Genomic DNA, 21,488 nt, shown 5'->3' on the forward strand with positions numbered 1-21,488 from the left:
ACAGAAACTTCTCTGTGCTTCTGTCCCACAACTTGTCCCGTTATATTGTGATTTCTTACTCACCTCTCTCTCCCTCCCACTCAACCAGGAGCTCCTTGGGAGCTAGAGCCACATCGCAGATGCTCAACTAGTGTTGGGTGGACTGGACCCTGTAGCGATCCAGAAGGGTCCCACCTCCTGAAAGCTCTCAACTCTTCTGGTTGTGGTGCTCACGATTGTAGACTTCTGCACACCTAGCTCTCCCCAAGACTTGCTTCGTGCAGAGCTAAGCACATACTAGGTGCTGAATAAATGCTATTTCTGAGGCTAATGCATGCTCCCCTTCCCCGCAGAATGAGGACATAACAGCCCTTCTTAGCTGAAATCAAGAGATCCAGCTGAAGCCAAGTAAACCAGGAACTAGCTGCCAAAAACAGCTAAGCACGCTCATCCACACAGCTGGTGAGCCAAGAACCACTCGCTCCAGCTCTGCCTTGTAAAGGAGGAGCACTTCACAGTCCCCCTCCTCCACCCCTCTGGAAGCTTTTCCTCCTGCCCTTTGTGGAGATCCCAAATAAGACAGCCCAAAGCCAGCTAGAGAAAGATAAAGGAGTAGATCAAACAAGGCTCCTGTTTCAGCTACGTGGTGCTGTGTGTTTTTTAAAAGGAGAGAGAAAACAGAATCAAAAGAATGTCTTTTCTCTTTCAGAGACAAGCACGAGCGAAATCGCCCAAGCTTCCCCACCTTCAGCAGATTTCTCCTAACAGGCCTGGGAACACAGGGAGAGGGTGGATGAGGGTGGATGTTGGAGGGGAGGGAGGAGGGTTGGGAAGAAGGGAGGGAGGGAGCAGGGAGAAGGGCAGGAGGAGGGAAAGCAGGGAGGAGGGGAGGGAGAAAGACAGGGAGGAGGGGTGGGAGGAGGGCAGGGAGGAGAACAGGGAGGAGGGGAGGGAAGAGGGGAAGGAGGGGGCAGGGAGGAGGAGGCAGGAGGAAGGCAAACAGGGAGGAGGGAGGGAGGAGCGGGGGAGGAGGGCAGGGAAGAGAACAGGGAGGAGCAAGGGAGTACGGAGAAGGAGGAGGGAGCACAGGGAGGGAAGTAATGCGGGGAAGCATGCAGGGAGGAAAGGAAGAACACAGGATCAGCAGCTACTACAGGCCAGGCCCTCGGCCAAGTGCTTTGCACGCGTCCTCTCCCTGAACCACGAAAACAGCCCTCCAAGCTTGGTATGGTTCCGTCTCAAAGCAGAGGGAACTGAGGCTTGGGAAGTCCTCTGGTTTGCCCAGTGGCCGAAGGCTCGCAGGAGGCAGAGCTGGAATGATAGGCCTGGAACTCTGGTTCTGACAGGCTCCTGGCACTGCCCCCTCTCCCCCTCCCCTGGGGTTTGCCCCAGCCCGCAGCACCTCCGAGGCCTGCCTGCCGGCCAGCCACCCTCCCCACCGTGGGCCTGGCGGAGCGGGTCCCCGCCCACGGTGGCTCCTCGTCCTCGAGGGAATTCGCTCAACACCCGCATGCGCACGTGTGCTCTTCACAAGGTCAGAGCTGAAGATTAATAGTGGATGGGGGGGATTCAGGACCGCACCGTCTCCGTGCACCCAAGGCAAGTGGAGAACTAGGACGGCCCGTGGTTGGAGCGTCTGTCCCAAATGTCACCTACGCTGGCCAGGCCTCCCCTGGCTCCCCAACTAGCGCTGCCCCCCCCATCCCCCACCTCTCTCTCTCTCTCTCTCTCTCTCTCAGACCCACCTTTAGTTTCTTTCTCCTTTCCCTTTACCGCATTCTGGAATGACTCTTACCCACGTGCTTCCTCGCACAGCACCTACCTGCCCCAATAGAATGGAAAGTCCAGCTGTGCCCTAGGCAAGGCAGGCTGTCAGGTGCGTGGCCTCCTCCAGACCCCTCTTCTGGAGGCGTCCCCATCACACAAGTCACTCAATGTACCCTGCCTGACACACACGTGTGCCGTGCTACCGAACGTGAAGTTAGCTCCAGATGGACGTGGGGTCCCAATTCTATCAGCATCTGTCTCTGAGAGATTCCTCCAGGAGCCAAAAGCATCCGCCCGGATCCCAAAGAGCTGCCGCAGAAGGGGGTGAGGGGCCCCCTGCAATCGGCTGCTCACCAGGCATGCCTGGTGCCCTGCTCTGCCTGCGAACATCTTCCATCAGATAGAAGGAGGCACTGCCCCCGTGTCTCCACGAACCGGTCTTTTGAAGATCATAAGTATTTGGCCACAAGTTTAGACCGGTTCCCAGGGGAGGGGGGGCACTCTCAAGACTGCAGATTCCAGAGCCCTGAACTTCTGATTCTGATACTTTGTGGCCTTAATTTTGGATGTATTACTTCCTTCCCCCTGCAAAGTAAAAAGGAACTAAAGTCATCGTAACTGGGCACCTGGGTGACTCAGTGGGTTAAGCGTCAGAGTCTCAGTTTTGACTCACGGTTTGTGAGTTCAACCCCTGCATCAGGCTCTGTGCTGACAGCGCGGAGCCTGCTCGGGATTCTCTCTCTCTCCCTTTCTCTCTGCCCTCCCCGCATCTCTGTCTCTCTCAAAATAAATAAATAAACTTAGAAGAAGAAGAAGAAGAAGAAGAAGAAGAAGAAGAAGAAGAAGAAGAAGAAAAAGAAGAAGAAGGAGATGGAATCCTACCTAGTTAGATGATGTAATTCTGGAAGTATTTCTTAGAGTTAATCAAAGGTTTGTCCCACAAAATACACAAAATCAAACAAAGTCTACTAACATCGCTCTTTACTCTTTTCATTCCCTCAAGGGCTGGGGGTATCATCCAGAATGGCACTGTATTTCTAAACTGCATTTCTCTCCCAAAATACATGAGCTGTTTTATTTGTCTGGCTTATGCAAGTGCCAGCCACAGCAGGATCCTCCTCTGTGTTTTCACCTAAGCAGCCAAGAGAGAACTCTGCCCTGACGTACCTGCTCCCCACTAAAGAACACTTTCTTGAATGCAACTTGACAACCCAATTCAACTCAGTCCACAAGCATTACATTTCCATTCAGTAAATCTGTGCCTCTCGGTCCACAATTAAGAAGGAAATATGGTGCGTGTGCCCCCTACGTGTCCTGGCAGGAAGAAAAATGTTTATCGCTGGCTTAAAAGGAAAACTCCCAGCAAGCTAAGACCCAAAAGTCAGATCACGAGTAAAGAGTTTGCCCTTCTGTAAGTGGTTTCTGCCCCTGCCAAGCGTTCCTTCGTCCTGCTATTCACCTGGGGGACCTTCCCAGCTGTCTGCCTTCTATATGAACGGGAAATTCAAGGGTAAGAAGTAAGCCGCTGGAGTGATCTAGATGCAAATCCTGGCCCTAACTCCAAGACACTACCTGTCTACACCCCATCTGAGCACACACCCAGAAGCTCGTCTCTCTCACCAGCTCTTCTGTTGGGGCTGTTGTAAATTCCACTGCCAAAGGCAGTTCCCCTGGCAGATGTCCACAATAGAGGAAGTGGCTAGTGTTTCTCTGGCCTGACCAGGCTGCGGGTCCTCCCGCGTGTGAGAAGCATCTGCCTTCTCAGCTCCACCGGCCAGCACTCTGCATGTGCCTCTTCCTCCAGTCCCCTCCTTCCCCCACCCCCTCGTCTGGGTCACGTTTCAAGTGCTTTTGGTTGCTGTGGCGTTTGCCTGCGAACGTTACATATTCAGCAACCTCTGGGCTCCTCCGTGCTTTTGTGCAAATAGGTTGGCTTCGAGCAAAGAACAAGCTGATCTCAACTGAAGGGAGCCACACGGCGAGCCAGCAGAATCAACAGTTCAACTGAAGTTGCAAAGGAAGAAGGCTGCCTCGTCCACCAGACCACACACCGCAAGGGGAGAACCAGGGTGCACCTTTGCAGGGGTAGCCTGGGGCAAATGCCAACCTCCCTGGGCCCGGGTGTCCCCTAAAATGAAGAGATTCGCTCCGACCTGATAGGGGTGTTCCGGGAGATGGCATGGGAAGAGGCATGTGCTTGGCTCAGTGACTGTGAGCTCTGTTTAGCAACCAAAACACACTGCTGAGGGGAGACCTGAAAATTATCCAAAGGAAACCTCCATCTGCAGATATTTCCAATCTGGAAGTTCAGAAAGGGATGCATATGCATATGTTTTCCATACACACACACACACACACACACACACACACACGCATACACACACAAAGTTAGCCTGTATTCCTTTCATATTCCTTGGACTAAACAGTACCCACCTTAATAATGGTAATACGGCTGCCGCTAAGTGAGCACTTACTATGTGCCAAGCGCTGTACTAGGCACTTCATCTACACGCCTTTCATCTTCAAAACAGCCTTTGGGGAAATGACTAGGACCCCCTCGCAGAGATGGGCATCTGCGACAGAGATGAGAAGTAACTCACCACGGAATGCACAGTGGTTAGCGGCAGATCCCAGAGACCCGCTTCGGGGCCGTCTGACATTCGCAGCCTGGTTCATATCGCCGCCGCCCCCCCACCACCCATGCAGGTAGGGAGTGTCCATCCAGCGGGGTCTTCTGCTTCCCGGACGCCGAGTGTTATGGAAAAGGGCAAAAGTAAGTTTCAGTTCAGGGAGAGGAGGTGGACTTCTCCTCGTTCGAGCAGCCAGTCTGTACTGACAGCCCGCACATTCTAACAGAGCCGCCCCGATCCCTGTCCTGCCTGGGGAACCCCCCTCCCCACCACGTGGCAGCCCCCCCCCCCCAAACTGCCCAGGGCTCTCTGGTCCAGCGGTGTGACCTCTCTCCAGCGCGCAGAGACAGCAAGTGTGCTGAGGGAGCGTGGGACACCCTCAAAGCACAGCCACACGCCAGGCCTAATTAGCTTAGTTTTACCTCCGCTGCTCCTCCCAGCGGTGTCCAATCCCTGCAGCCAAAAGGCTAAGAACCTGGCTGCCAGCATCTCTGCAGCGGCTTCTCAGAGCCTGTTCGTAATTCATTTTATAAAGGGCCTTGGCTCCCCAGGTCCATTCCATGTGCCTGATTCAGGTGAGATCATGACAGGAATCATTGCCAAAGCTCGGTCCAGTGGAACAAGCGCTCGCTGGCACGTGCCTGTGTGTGCACGTGTGTGTGCGTGTGCACATGTGTGTGTGTGCACGTGTGTGTGTGTGTGTGTGTGCACGCGCGTCAGAGAAAGAGAACGAAGGCTCCTTAACACACCGAAAAGCCAACCAGTGAGGTTCTCGGGCTTTTGAGATCCTGGACTGGCCTGAAAGCCTAGTTTTTCTTTCAGTAATTCACTCGATGAGCCGAGTGCCTTTTGAGTGTGTCGGACGCTGCCCTGGGCACTGGGGACTTAGAAATTACCCAGACACGTGATCTCTGACCTCCAGGAACTTACCATTGAACGCGGAATCTACACATGGAGATGACAGCACAGGTCATTAGGGCTGTGAAAGGAATTAGTATAAGCTGCTAGGTGAGTACAGAGAAGGAATATCTCGCTCAGTCTTTTAGACTCAGTCTTTTTATGCAGATCAGCAAGATTCCATAAAACCCACCAAAAACTCAGAACTTAGCACAGAGCCTGGCATGGTGTAGGCACTCAAGCCAATATTTTTGGATTAAAATGAGTTGACGCTCTGTAAACTAAGAATTAGCTAGTCCAAAAGGGGAGGTTCATATTTGTATCAGCTAGGAACGCATTTGCCTACATCTCGTAGCTTTAACGACTGAGAGTTTATTTTGCTCACAGAATAAGAAATCCAGAGTTACGTTGCAGTTGGTACTGGCCCGGCATCTCGGGGATGTCAGAAGTAGCATCTCGGTGATTCTCTTGATTTTTTCCTCATGGTCACAAGATGGTTCCCCTAGCTCCAGACATCACATCTATCTCCAAAGCACAAAAGAAGAGTGTGGCATGGCATCAATTTTGGCCTCTCTTTTTAAAGAACATCTTCTCCCCAGATTCTCGCCCACATCTTGGTCAGACCTTGCTCCATGGTTTCTCTTAACCACCAGAGAACCCAAGAAAGGTAGGAATTTGGGGCTCCATGGTGAAGGCAGGCATGAGAGATAGAAGTTGGGATGATGGGCTTTAGATGAGCTAACCACCAGAGTCAGCCATAGCATTCCCAAGTTCATTTTTCTTCAACACTGCCTGCTTTCATCTACTACCCATTCGGCCCATTAACATTTATTCTGTGTCGTCTTTGTTAGCTTCTACGTGAGGCCCAAAGTCTCTGCCTTCAGATACAGACACATCACGGTTTTGTCTTAGAACGAGCAAATTGACGGGAATGGGCCAAGAGAGGGTAGGGAGAGCTTTTTCTGGAAAAGTCTTCTCCCTCTTCATGTGCCTTCTCCCTCCCATCCTCCTCTCTGTCCGGTTCCTCAAGTCCTACCTACCCTTTTTGGTTTTTATTTTTAATTTTTCTAAAATACGCCTATCATAAAAGCCACCATTTAACTAGTTTTAACTAGAGTATAGCTCAGCAGTGCTCTGTTCGCATTGCTGTACGACCAACCTCCAGAACTCTTTTCATCTCGTAAAACTGAAACCAGTACCCGTGAAACAACAGCTCCCCATCCTCCCTCCCCCAGCCTCAGGCAGCCACCTTTCCACCCTCTGTGTCTGTGAATTGGACTATCCCAGGTACCTCAATAAATGGAATCGGGCGGTACGTGTCCTTTTGCAACCGGCTTGATTCACTTAGCATAACGTCCTCGAGGCTCGTCCATGGTGTAACAGGTATGAGAAATCCCTTCCGTTTTAAGGCTGTATAATATTCCACTCTTCCTCTGTACCGCATTGGGTTCATTCACCCACCCATCAACAGGTAAAACGTACCTGTTTTAATCAGACAAAAGTGCTTCCTTCCATGATGACCGGAACGCTGTAGCCCTCGGCAACCTTTTGCAGTGTGGTTACTGTCTCTGTGAAAAGTAAAGGAACATGTGTGTTGATGCTACTGACACTGTTTCCTGTTAGTCAAATTCATTAATGTACGTCATGTGTCCAAAGAATATATTCACAGTCCCCACCTCCAGGGCCTGGTAATCAGACGGTTCGCAACTACGTGCTCATACCTGCTGTTAAAATACTCCCAATAGAATCACCCCGATCCCCTGAGTGACCCTGCCTCCCCGACCCATGCCCCGAGAGCCCCCCCCCCCATCATCTTGCAATCAAAAAGTCAACGTGGACTAGTTGTTAAGTGTTTTTAACACCCACGCTACTTGCATCATAAAACCGTTGTGATAATTAATTGCGATAACACCTATAAAGTACTTAACATAGTGCCTGGAACCAGTAAATAATAAAATTTTGCTCTTACTACGTTCTGATTGTTGTAGGACACTTAGAGATGATGCACTCTAAATCACGGGCAAAGAACTTGACAACACTTTTTGGGAAAACATTCTCTCCGAACAATGTTTCAACCACTCGGCTTTGGGGAATTTGTTCCTGGCCTAAGACCTCTGTCTCCTCTGCACTGAGTGGGAGTATTTGCTAGAAGTTCGAGGGGACACCCCGCTGGCTAGTGAGAGGAGGTTCTGGGAGGTGGGCACGACCGGCCTGGCATCCTGACTTGAAGGCTGTGAATCCCGTGCGAATCTCATTTATTTCTCCAATGCTCTCTGTTCTAGCTTGGCCATTCTCTAGACATAGTGGGGGACGGGGGGGGGGGGGAGGGGGGAGGAGGATGTGAAAAAGTAAGAATTTCTTTAGGGCTCACCGATTTTTCTTCAGCTTTATAAACAGTTACAGTGGGTGGTGTGTTTTGTCTGTTTCGTTTTGCTTTTCAGTAGGAAATTTTTCTTACCTCCCCCGGGCCATCCACATGCCCATGCGCACTGTGCAGCCCAGTGTTCAACTGTGGTCACCGGTGACACCAAACCTGCTCACTTGTTTGCCTACGCGATGCCAAAACCATCGACTTGGCTCAGTGTTTCATACTCAGCCAGCGGTCTCGATGTCGTCCCCACCCCTGCCTCTCAGAACAAAGACTCAGCCTGTGTGTCTCAAAAAGGACCTTGAGGGGCACCTGGGTGGCTCAGTTGGTTGAGCGTCCGCCTTCGGCTCGGGTCATGATCTCACAGTTCGTGGGTTCGAGCCCCACGTCGGGCTCGACGCTGACCGCTCAGAGCCTGGAGCCCGTTTCGGATTCTGTGTCTCCCTCTTTCTCTCTGCCCCTCCCCCCTCCTCTCTCTCAAAAAATAAATAAACGGCCACAACCACAAAAGACCTTGAATTCAAACTCGAATCTGCCTGGACTCATCTTTGCTGAAACTGTGACTTCTTTGCCTTTCGCTCTCTCCCTCTGTGCTGCTGATTAAAATTTTAAAGTTCCCCCGAAAGGTGAGTCAAATCCATAGAAGGAAACATGTCACAGAAAGGAGTCGGGAGGCTTCTGCCAGCAGGTCTAACCAACGAAAAATGCTACACGCCAACCAACGCATGAGGGTGGCCTTGGTGTAATAAGAACAGAGAACCTTCAGCCCGAGTGACACCGTGGTCTGCCCTGCACCACCGTGGGGCGTAAGTAACGTGCCTGATAAAAGAGCAGGGAGCCTGGAATGATCTGATAAGGAGCAGGTCCCACCGCGGAATCTTAAACAGAGCAGGGACATGATCAGAATGGTGATCGGGACTCCCTTCCACGGGCCGGTGGATTGGAGAAGGAGAGGACAGCCGGGACAGACACTGCAGCAATCCGCCTGAAGGGGACGACGGATCCTGACCTCTGTCGGGCGACAGCCGGAAGAGATGCTGCTGACAGTCTGCAGAGGAAACTTGTGGGGAAAAACCAAGACTTGAGGACTGTCTGAAAGGGGGTATGGAAGTCATTGGAATCAGAGTTACAAGTGCCGGGTGTCTCCTGTAAGGAACAAAGAGCTCAGTGGGACTCACAGAAGGTGTCTGAATCGGGGCTCTCAGAAAACAGTTGAATGCAAGGGGCCGGAGCCTGACATCTGAAAAGAGGAGCCAAGGAGCTCTCTGAACTCAGGCTAATGAGAATATAGTCTGCTGTCTAAGTTTGGAGCAGCAAGTCTAGCCCAGTCCCCAGCGGTAGTAACAGCCCACAGGCGATGAGACAAAAATGGGTAAACGTGGTAAAAACTTGTCTTGAAGGCAATGGGGTCCCGGTGCCAGCTCGCACCAGGAATTTTGCACATCCATTATTAAAAATCAAGGTATATGCACTTACGGGGGCTCCTGGGTGGCTCCGTCGGTTAAGCGTCTGGCTTCGGCTCAGGTCACGATCTCACCGCTGGTGGGTTCGAGCCCCGCCTCCGGCTCTGTGCTGACAGCTCGGAGCCTGGAGTCTGCTTCGGATTCGGTGTCTCCCTCTCTCTCTGCCCCTCCCCTGCTCATGTTCTGCCTGTCTCCCCAAAATAAGTAAACATTTTTTTTTAATTTTTTTAAGTTACATGAACTTGCAGTTAAATAAACTATATTAAAAACAAAGGCAATAAGCCTTTAAACCTCATCACTTCCTAATTATTTTACTTCGTTTTACTGTTACTACTATCTGTGCTCTTGAGGTCGTTTATGTGGGTTGGATCGATAGTGTGCCAATGCTATAGAACAGTTAGGAAGAGGCATCTCTTCCTAACTCTGCGTGTCGTGATGTCACTTTAGTCGCTGGCAATCAGACGCGATGGGATATTTACACCATGGAAACGGAAATGCTGCATATCGGCCCGTCCATTTCAGGCCCTGGGAGGCAGCCTCCGCTGGGGTGGAGGCTGGGTGGAAGCCGGGCACGGGCGGGGTGTTCGTCCTTCAAGTAAGGGCCATGCCGCCCCAGTGCCTGCCTCCGCTAAGGCAATACTCAGTCCTGGGAAGCCTCCTCTATTGCCACGCAACCTCCGGCTTTTGGGGTGCCAGACTTGGGGTGGCAAACGGACCTTCCATGGCTTACATTTGGTGTCCTCGGCGTCTCCAAAGTCTATCCAGGTCTTTCTTTCATTTGTAGTTGAAAGAGCCTTCCTTAGGCAGATTTCCTGCTGCTAACCGGGCCCCTGCAAAGATCAAGCCCCTGGCTTCAATTAAGTTCCCAGAGATACGTGGTCAGGGCCTGTCAAGAGACGGCAGACGCCCCCCAGTCCCTACACCTTGTCAGTTCATAACAAGTGGCTTTCCTCCAAGAAACCTGGTTAACTGTCGTTGAAAGACAAAGGAGTCACCAGAGGGCAGCTTAATAGGCCTTTTAAAAAGTTAGGTGGAGGGGCGCCTCGGTGGCTCAGCCGGTTAAGCATTGGCCCCCTGATTTCGGCTCGGGTCACGATCTCACGGTTCCTGAGTTTGAGCCCCGTGATGGACTCTGTACTGACAGTGAGAAGCCTGCTGGGAATTCTCTCTCTCTCCCTCTCTCTCTGCTCCTCCCATGCTGGCCCTCAAGCTCTCTCTCTCTCTCTCTCTCTCTCAAAATAAATAAATAAATGGGCCCCTGGATGGCTCTGTCGTGAAGCATCTGACTTCAGCTCAGGTGAGGATCTCCTAGTTTGTGAGGTCGAGTCCTGCATCAGGTGAGCTCGTGTCCCGCTTCAGGTAGAACACGAGCCTCAGGTGAGCCCCCGTTCTCTCTCTCTCTCTCTCTCTCTCTCTCTCTCTCTGCCCCTCACTCACTTGCGCCCTCTCTTAAATAAATAAATAAATAAATAAATAAATAAATAAATAAATAGTTAGGGGGAGCTGTTCCAGGCTCAGGAGAGGGTTCTGGAACCCCAACCCCACCACCCTCACTGAGCACACCCCTCCATCTTCCCTGCTGCCTCCTGTTTCTGCACTCACAGCTCACCTCCCTGCTTCCGGTTTGGCGCCCCCCTGTGCGCCCTATCTGTCCTCCACAGGGCGGGCACCAACAGGCGCACCGCCCCCGGGGGTGCACAGTCGGGGCTGGTGCACCTGGCCCCCAAGGGCTCTCTTACTGCTGTCACCAAGCCCCATGTCACCCACATGCCCCACGGACTCTTATTCATAGCAAGACCTTCTTCTCAGCATTTGCTTTGGTCCGGCACACAGTAAGCACTCAATAAAAGGTTGATTGAACAAATAGACGACATCCGAGCCTTGGCGTGTTGGCACTCGCAAGAGTCTAGTCTCGAAGAAGAGGTCAGCGGTGTCAGAGCGGCTCCCTCACTGTGTGGCCTCAGGATTCTCCCCAAAGTGACAGCTTATAAACCTTCTCTATGTATTAACTTATTTAATCCCCACAAGCACTCTATGAGGAACACACTGTTGTGGTTATTACTGTTATCACTTTTTTTTTTTTTATTAGGCGCCACGGCCAGTGCAGAGCCCAATGCGGGGCTTGAACTCACCACCCTGAGATCAAAACCTGCACCGAGATCAAGAGTCGGACGCCTGGGGCTCCTGGGTGGCTCAGTGGGTCGTGCGTCCTGACTTGGGCCCAGGTCACGATCTCTCGGTTCATGAGGTCAGCGCAGAACCCACTTCAGATCCTCCGTCCCCTTCTCTGCGTCAACACCCCCCTCTCCCGCTTGCATGCACGGACTCTCTCTCGCTCTCTTGCTCTCTCTCAAAACTAAACAGACTTAAAAAAAAAAAAAAAAGTCAGACGCTTATCTGACTGAGCCACCCAGGCGCCCCACTTTTTTTTTTTTTTAACAGAAGGGACAACCGAGGCACAGAGAAGTTAAATAATTTGGATAAATACAAAAATCAAGCTTTGCGATCTCACACTTAACCAGCAGGCTATATGGCACACCAGTGGCTTAGCACAAGGCCAGACATGCTCTAAGTGCTCAAGAGACATGGGCCTCCCGCAGACCACGGCTTCGGGGAGCCCCAACACTCAAGTCACTTTCCCGCATCCGGGAGAGCGCCCTCCCTGGTGGATCTATCACGCAGAGCAAAGTCTTCTAACATCTGCGTCACTTCTGGCATCGCTGGGGCGGTGTCGTTCACAAGGGGGAAGCAGCTTGGGGTGTCATAAAAATGACCCCGAAGGAGGATGACAGGACAAGGCCAGCGGCACGTCTCCAGAGCTCCGTCTCCCCACCTGTAAAACCGAGCGGAAATAAAGGCACAGACTACCTCACCGTGTTGTTCTCAAGCTTAAATGAGGTCAGAAATGTCAAAATGTTTTGTAAATTATGGAAGCTGTTAAAGATACGAGTTCACAGGGGAAAGCGGGGCGGGGAGCGGGGTGGGGGGGTTCTGGTGTGAGTGGGGGTGATTGTGAGGTTGTTCAGAGGCCCACCCCTCCCCACACTCCTCTCCCTTCTCCTCCCCTTCGTTCAGCCGGAGCACAGGGCCGAGGAGCAGCCTGTAGGTCTATCTCTATGTACAAATAAAACTCAAGATTTCTGTGCTGGGAGTTGCTACGGACCTGAATGTGTGTCCCACCCCACCCCCCACCTCATTTCCTATGTAGCATTAAATCCCAATCCCAAAGTGATGGTATTTGGAGGTGGGGCCTTTGGGAGGGGATTAGGTCATGAGATTAATGTACTTACTTAAAAAAAAAAAAAAAAAAAAAGCCACAGAGAACTTCCTACCCCTTCCGCCGTGTGACCAGTAAGGAAGGACACAGTGAGAAGACCACCATATATGGACCAGGAAGCAGGCTCTCACCAGACCCCAAATCTGCCAGCACCTTGATCTTGCCTGCACCCAGCCTCCGGAACTGTGAGAAATCCGTTTCTGTTGTTTCTAAGCCACCGGGCTCTGGTATTCTATTATAGCAGCCCAAATGAACAAAGACGGGCGTTTTATTACAAATTATTTTAAATTGACATGATTTTCAAAAGCAGATCCAAAAGCCATATAAACTATTTCATCCTGGACACCACCATGAAAAAAGAACTCCAAAAAACTAACACACACACACACACACACACACCCCTCGAACCCTTATTTATAACTAGAACCAGTTCCTACTCACTCCATATAGGGGGTTTTGCTTGTTTGCTTGTTTGTAATGCAGAGCCATTAGTTGCTTGTTTTATAGGGTCTGAATTGCTAAGAAAAGCTTTTATGGGCAGATAGGGATGGGCTTGGCAGCCTGACTTCACAAGGCAGACCTGAACATTTGCATTTTCTGGCTTTTATCGGCCTAAGTTCACCAACTAAAGTCCTAGTCAACAAGCTTTTTACATTTGAATAGGTTACAAAGTGTTTATAGGTCTGAGCCCTTCCAAGACAGTAGTTAATTGGCCTCCCAAACAACAGCGGGAGAGTCTCATTATCCTGATTTAACAAAGGAAGACACTCCATCCAGAGAAGTTAAGGGACTGGATCCAGGCCCTTGCGCCGAGTCTGATCATCATTGCCTTTGGTACCCTTATTGTAGTCACTGATTTTTAACATCCTGGGAGGGCACTGCAACAATCTGTCCTTTTCCTCCAGGAGCTCATAGATTAATAGACCTTTGACGTGACCATTTCTCAAAGAGCTAAGTAGGTAATAAAACATAAATATTTATGGAAAGCAATACTCTGGTACCTCAGGCCTTCATCCTTCATTAGAAGAAATCAAAGGAACCGAATCCAGAACCATGAGACGTCACCCCTGTGCTGGGTCTCAGTTTCCCCATCTGTGGTAGAGAGAGAGTACCAGCTGACCAGGTCTTCCTTCCTAAGGTCACTTCTTAAACAGGTGAATTCCCAGGCACCTGCATGAAGTGTTGGGGCGGGGGGGGGGGGGGGGGGGGGCTGGTGCGCAGGATCGGAGTCTGGAAAATGTGGGAAGTGCCGTTCTAACTAAGGATCCGACAGCAGAGGATGGAAAGCTTCAGGGATAAATGTGGCGACGGCATTGTCATTGTTGGATGTGGCCCTCACAGCTGCTGACCCAGAAATATGGTTTATTTTTAGAAGTTTGGACAAAGCCAGAGCCCGACAGACCACTTATCTCATAGAATTGAATCCAACTAAGCGCCTTGAATGGATAGCAACACGGTCACCTCATTAGGACTGTGACGAGGTGCCTTTTTCTACCGGACACCATCTGCCCAAACGTAGTCAGAAGGGCATAAAGATGAGGAACGGCCCAAGCCAAACTGCTTGGGCTGCAGACGACCTGGGACAACTAACGTACCTTCCAGTTTCCTCATCTGTAAAGTGCAATTAACACGCGGCAAGGATGAATTTCGAAAACATGATGCGAAGTGAAAGAAACCAGACCCAAAAAGCCACGTCTCCCATGATTCCGCTTACATGAAGTGTGCAGAGTGGACCAATCCACAGAGACGGAATCCGGATCAGTGGTTGCTGGGGGCTGGGGAGATGGGAAGTGATTGCTTAACAGGTACAGGGTTTCCTTTCTGGGTGATGAAAGTGTTCTAGAACTAGGCAAGTAGCGATGCACCACATTGTACCACATTGTGAATGCGCTAAACGCCAGGAAATCATACGCTTTACGATGGTTACGATGATGAATTTTAGGTTATGCATATTTTACCGCAATTTTTAAAAATGCAGTGAACAATCGCTTGTCCCCAACCCCTCTCCCCATCCAGCAGGGAGGGAGTCCGGAGCCAACGATGGCAATGAAAGTGGTGTCTGGGTGGGCAGGCGTCAGCTATTATGCCCTCCACCAAACAGGCATCTTCGAACCAGACTGATTGCTCATATGCCCGCCAGGATATCTCCCTCCATAACCAAACTCCCCACATGCATGTGCCTTACCCCGTGCATTCTTTTCTTCTTCTAAACTACCAGAAAACCGAGGCTCAGAGAGGCTCAGAGCTTGTAAGTGACAAAGCCAGGTTTGAATCCAGGTCAGGGACCAAAACCTGAGCTCTTGCTATTATAAGACGCTGCCTCCTGAGAGCAAAGATAGTAATGTTTATGAATATACATGTACTTTCTGTACTTTCTACACTTCACTAAAGGCTTCCAAACTCTTTACCCTTATTCTCGTAATAACCCTGTGAAGTAGGTGTTATCTCCAGAAATGTGTTTTGGGATTTGCTTTGTTTTTATGAACCCTGGATTGCGAGCCAAAAATGTTCCCATCAGATATGGAAATCCTGACCCCCTCCTCACCCTGAGTCCCCAGCTGAGCTACTGCACATTAGCTCAATTAAGTGCATGTTTCTCTCCTAAGGAAAAGTCTGAAAGAGAACAGAAGGGGGGAAAAAGGCTACAGACAAGAAACTCGTGGGAGCATGATGCATTAAGACTTCTTTCATTAAGTTAATATTTATCGAGCATGTACTATGCATGCTTCTAGGCATATTTAGGACACGGTAGATAAGGTGGATACCTGACTTCTGACCTTGTGAAACTTGGAGCCTAATGCAGTATTTGTTATTTAAACCAGAGGGATTACCTAGAAAGCTTTTTAAAATAGAGATTCCAGGGCCCTGCCCACAGAGATTTAAAAAAAAAAATTTTTTTTTAATGTTTATTTTTGAAAAAGAGAGAGTGCAAGCGGGGGAGGGGCAGAGAGAGAGGGAGACACAGATTCTAAAGCAGGCTCCGGACTCTGAGCTATCAGCACAGAGCCCAATGTGGGACTCGAACTCACAAACTGCAAGACTTGACCTGAGCTGAGGTCAGACGCTTAACCGACTGAGCCACCCAGGCACCCCCACACACAACTAAATCTTATCCCTCAAGTGCTAATCACTCCACGTGGGAACAGGAAGAATCCCATAAGACATTGTGGTTCTGCCATCACGAAGTGAAAACAGTTGCCTGTACCATCAAAGCCACCATTTGGAAGAACTCCATTACCACAGGATTCTGTACCTTTCGGCAAAAAATTCAATAAAAAACGAGACACACCCTCTATGTATTTGTACTATAAACCATAACCATCGAATCAACTTGAGAAAGGAAAAAAAAAAAAAAAGCAATCCTGATTCCAAAGAAATTGTGCTAAAACCTGCAATGCCAAGTTAACCAGAAGACATTTCTCTTGTAAGGCCATGAACCTGTATGTGCCTCTAATGCCTTATAAATAAATAATGGACATAAAAATAGCAATAATGAACTTGGAAAAATACTGGCTAATTTACACCATAATAGAAATACCCAGGGATCTTTAACAATTGAAGGACGGATGCCAGCCTCCCTAATAAGTACACCGAGCCATATGATTCCACATGTGAGTGTAATTTCTAAATTGCAGTGTACAATTCAGAAGGGTGTATGCTCTCTGAAAGGCAAAGAAGTATTTATATGAACACTATTACTCAGCGGCATCATCCCCTGATGAGAAAAATCAAAGGAATTATTGGAACAATGTATTCCTTGAGGCCCGGGAGCCAAACGTCGCAGGAAAAGGCTATCATTAATTTTTATGCAGTTGCAGAGATCAACCGATGCTCTATGCCACACGAAGCACACAGAGGTGCGAGCCTTTTGTGTGAGTGGCCTCTCTCCCTGCACCCCGTGTGGCTAAGAGAGCCGCCACCGCTATGCATCTGTGTCCCGGAAAAGCTCTGTCCCGAGGCTGGCTGTTGGTTGACACTGGGAATGATGGGGTCAGCTGCTGCGGATGGGTGGGTCACCGCACACCAGTGTCGCCCTCCCAAAACCCAAATCTGATATCCTCTGATGGAGTCTGAGTTCCTCATTCTGACCTGTGGGATTCTCCACCCACCCGGGTAGCTGTATTTTTAGCCATTTTCACTACTCTTCACCTATTTTCTTATGGTCCATCTTAAACTCTAACGCTTTTGAAATATCTTGAGTCTTCTAACATATCTTGCTACAGTGGTTCTCAAAAGGGGACAGTTTTGCCACACATACCCTCCCACACACCTCAACGGACACTCAGAAAGCCTCAAGACATTTTTGACTGTCCCAAGTAGGGATGCTACAAACTTCTAGCAGCTGGAAGTCAGGGATGCTGCTGGACATCCTGCAGTGCCCAGGACAGTCTCCTACAAAAAGGAATTATCCGGCCCCGGTTGCCGATAGGGCCACCGTTGAGAGACTCTTCCTTGGTAAATTGTACTAATGGCCCCAAATTTTCACCTGTCCTTATATCCGTACCCTAAGCCCTTTCATTTTGCACTGTTCTCCCATCACTGATACACCTGCACCCCCGCCCCTTGACTCGATTCAGCCATGTGACTTGCTTTAGCCAATAGAGTGTGGCAGAAATGACGGTGTACGTGTCTCCACGTGTCTCTTGCCTCGGCCAGTGCCATGATAAAGATATGCTAGTGATCCAGAACCAGGAGAAGGATGAGAGACACATGGAACGGAGCTGGTCCCCATCGAAGCCCAGTCCACAGGCAAACCCTTGAGAAACAATGATCATTGTTGTAAGCCCCAGGTTTTGGGGTGATTTGTTTTGCAGCAATAGCTAACTCTTACATACACAATGCTGGTTTGTGCTTTTGTACCAGCTGCTTAGAAAGCTCCCTACCTTCACCTCCATCTTACTTGGAAAACTGCTACTAATCTTGCAAAGTAAAACTCAGGGATCCTGAAATCCTTCTTGGATCCCCTGCAGATAAATAATCAATACCTCCTCTTTGACACACTTTTACTGTTGTACTGTGCTATGTGTATTAACTTGTCTTTCTCTCTCACTAGATAGTGAACTCCTCAAGGGCAGAGGTTTTGTCTCAACCCTCTGGCCCCAAGGCAACACAGCAATTAGAGTGGACATTCAGGAAATATTTATGGAATGTGAAGGGACGGACCAGAAGGCTGGGGGAGGGTGATTATCAAGGATATTTATCAGCTTTGGCTCTCACACTGCAATGTGCCTGGAACCTAGCCCAATCCCTGTGACAAAAGGAGAAACTGTTGGCTCCAGCCTGCAGTCTGGATTTCCCTGCCAATCAAAGTTGTCATGGAGAGGAACAGCCTCTGCCATTACTGTTTAGCACAATGCAACTGTTTAGAGGAGAGCCTTACCTTCAGGAAATTCCAATGAGCCTGTTTTATTGTTACCCTCCAACAGTAATGACTCCCATGGGATTAAACAGAGTGTAAAGTAATTGCTAAAACATCCCCTGCTGTGGACAGAGAAGGCTGAACAAGACATAATGCTCTCACTTCACTTGGGAGGGAGGGGAGTCACTCATGGAAACTAAGTGTGGTATTGGAGCCTCACAAGGTAGGAAGAGGGAACCAAGGGAGGAAAGATACAGGGTCATGCAGAAGAAAGAGTCCAAACTTGGGAAACAGACCGTCTTGGATTGAAATCTCAACCACACTTCAGGTCACTTCATGCTTCTGAATCTTGGTTTGCTCCTCTGGAAAACGGGGATATAAAACTCATCTCCTCTAAAGGTTGTCATGATAAAAGAGATAACACAACACACATGAAAACCTGGTGCAAAAAGGCTCAGTAATTTTGGTCCCTTCTCCTCCTGTGGAAGTTTGGAGTAAAAACATATCAGAACAAATACGTAAAAATTAAGGGACCCCAGCCAAGAAAACATAAGCTCCAAAGAGATCGTCTTACCAGAAAATCGAGTAGGAAACAACTCAGTGGGAATTAGAGGGCACTAGAAACCTCCTTCCCACCAACAGAGAGCCATGTGGCTGGATTCTGGCTGGGAGGCAGTAATTCTCAACTGTGTTTCTCTCGCAAAGATGGTTCCACGAACCGATGACCTGCACAGTCAGAGAAGGGTCCTGTGCTCGGAAGGGTTTTGTGCTTGGTTTAATAGCCTGCTGTTACTATCTTGAAATTCTTTATAATATTTAAACGACAGGTGCCAGATACTTATTTTGCACTGGGCCCTGCGATTTGAAAGCCAGTTCTGTGCTCTGGTCCTTCAGTCGGAATGGATAAGGGGTGGGATATCTTTCATCTGAGAATTCCTGTCTGCTAAAAGACGTGTGCAGCTCATAGGGCTCAGCCCACTGGGAAATTCTAGTCTGAAAGTCCTCAGAGCTATCACTACCATATAAAAATTCCTGGGAGAAAACACTCTTCCTGCAGACCAGGACTGTCAGAGAAGGCGCCTTTCACTGCAAGTAACAGAATGTGGGGTCAAGAGTGACTTAGATGATACAGATGAGGAATTATCTATGTGGAAACCTGGTAAGAAGCTGTACCAGGATGATTCAGCCTCTCTGTGACCCTCGTTGCCTTGACTCTGTGGTCACAATATGGTGGCAGCCATTCTAAACACAAGTCTTGCACGGAGAGAAGGAAGGGAAAACAGAGGTCTCTTGCCATACCTTCCTATTTTTGTTAGAGGAGGCCATCCTTTCCAGGAGTCCCCAGCAGATGATTCACTGGGTCTCATTGTGCAGGACTGGGACAGATAACCACAGCCAGCTGCATGGAGGCCTGCTGGGCAAGTATAAATCTGCCAACAGGGAATGAGATGACTGTGGCTGCCTTACTGTGATCTGCACAATGGTGGTTCCCATGACCAAGGAGGAAGGAGGAACGGCCAGCGGACCGATGGCCTTGGATTGGGTGTCTCCCACTTCCATAGCTATCTTCACTTCTGAGAAGCTGACGGGAGCCTGCCTTCTCATCACTTACCAGAACTCACCGTTCATTGCTGCCAAAACCCCGCTGCGGAAGGGTGTTGTAGGGGGGATTAGAACAGTTCACCATCACACGAGGACAACTCAAAGAGGTCTCAGGCCACCAGTTTCAAAAACACTCAGAGAAACTCTATGTTCTCGAATAATTTCTGTATTTACTCTGAGCCCCAGTTATCTCTCCTGAAGAATGAGAACACTAATGCTTACTATATAAGGCTGTGGAGAGGGCCAAATGAGATAATTCTGTAAAGCACTCAGTAGATGTTAGTTCTCTCTAACCCAGGCATTCTAGGTAAAGAAACAGAGCCCAGACTAGTTAAAAATGTACCTAAGGTAACAATGTCTCAAAGTGGCAGGTGCTGGGCCCGTGCCACCTCTCTGCTCCTGGAGTATTTTCCCACCCAGAACATGCCAACACTTTCCTTTGAGCCTTGATGACTTCTAGGTGTTCAAGGGCTTCTCGCTAAAATGCAAATACTCCTGGAAAAGGGACCACCATCATGAGCTAACTTCTGCTGGAGGAAGGCTCTTCTGGCAAAGGAAGGTCTGGGTGGGAAAAAGAGAGTAAGAAACAGGCTGAGAGGCCCCACAGGGGACTTCCTGCTTTGCAATTTTGTCTCCAAAATCACACCCAAAAGAGTCAGGCGTGTGTCACCCAGGGTGTCACGACCTCAGAAATATTTGTATTTTCTCTGAGCTGACAGAACAAGGGTAGAAATGTAATGTAGAATTGTGTTAAGTCATATTAAATTAGGGCAATGTTCAGATCCTGGCATGGAGCTTTAGATAATAACAGTTTATTGATTTGTGAATTGTGTTCAGTCAGAATCAGGCCTGTCAGCATAAAGCTGGGTTTTGGCAACGCGATCGTTTGCAGCGACACAGCATTTGAATATCAATATCAATAACATTTACCTTTAGAGATGAAAAAAAATAAACACCTGCTACCATGACTATCAGGAATCAGGAACCTCCCAGTATGAGGCGTTAGGTGGGAGGGTCCACAGGTCTGTGGCCCTTCCCTCCAGGCCTAGGGCATCAAGGTTCTGGGGTAAATACAGATGCCACACTACAGCCTTACTACTGGAATGGTCTCCCCAGGGGCCCCACCCCAGGCCCACATTTCACCATTCACAAACTGTATTCTCTATTGTTTTAGTCCGTTCATGCTGCTACAACAAAATATCATGGTCAATGTGGCTCATAAACAATAGGCATTTCTTTCTCTCGTTCTAGAGGCTGGAAGTCCAAGATCAAGTGTCTGGCAAGAGCCTGCTTCCTGGTTCACAGATGGTGGTCTTCTTACCGTGTCTTCACGTGGAAGAAGGGGAAAGAGAGCTTTCTGGTACCTCTTTTATAAGACACTAATCCCATTCAGGAGTGCTGGGCCCTCATGACTTAATCACCTCCTAAAATCCCCACCTCCTAAGGCAACCACATTGGGGATTGGGTTTCATGCTGTGAATCTGGAGGGGGGACACATTCAGTCTATAGCACCTAGCCATCTGCCTTCACCATTAAATGAAAAGTAGCAAGAAATCTACAAGCTGTGATTTGAAGACCCTTGAGAAGCCAGTCCCTCAAACGTTACTCTTCCCTGACCTTAAGCCTGGAATTCAAACCTTGATTCCCTCATTGGTGGTGCACATATTATATTCTATTTCAACCCCTACTGGTTTACTGCAATTCAACTCTGCCACTAGCCACTTGAATTTAGCACAGAATTAAGTCCTCAGTCTTCCATAAGATTGTCTGTCCTCTTGGGGCGCCTGGGTGGCTCAGTCGGTTAAGCGTCCGACTTCAGCTCAGGTCACCATCTCACGGTCCATGAGTTCGAGCCCCGCGTCGGGCTCTGGGCTGATGGCTCGGAGCTTGGAGCCTGCTTCCGATTCTGTGCCTCCCTCTCTCTCTGCCCTTCCCTCGTTCATGCTCTGTCTCTCTCTGTCTCAAAAATAAATAAACGTTAAAAAAAAAATTAAAAAGGATTGTCTGTCCTCACTTCAGATACCAGCCAGACCTTGGCTTTCCCAGGCCATGCGTGCTTTTAACCGATGGCTACAAATTTGGGGGTCCCCACGACCCCCTCGGATTTGATGATTTGTTAGAATGACTCACAGAACTCAAGAAAGCA

The sequence above is a fragment of the Panthera tigris genome, chromosome E3 (assembly GCF_018350195.1).
Source record: "Panthera tigris isolate Pti1 chromosome E3, P.tigris_Pti1_mat1.1, whole genome shotgun sequence".
Classification (NCBI taxonomy): Eukaryota; Metazoa; Chordata; class Mammalia; order Carnivora; family Felidae; genus Panthera; species Panthera tigris.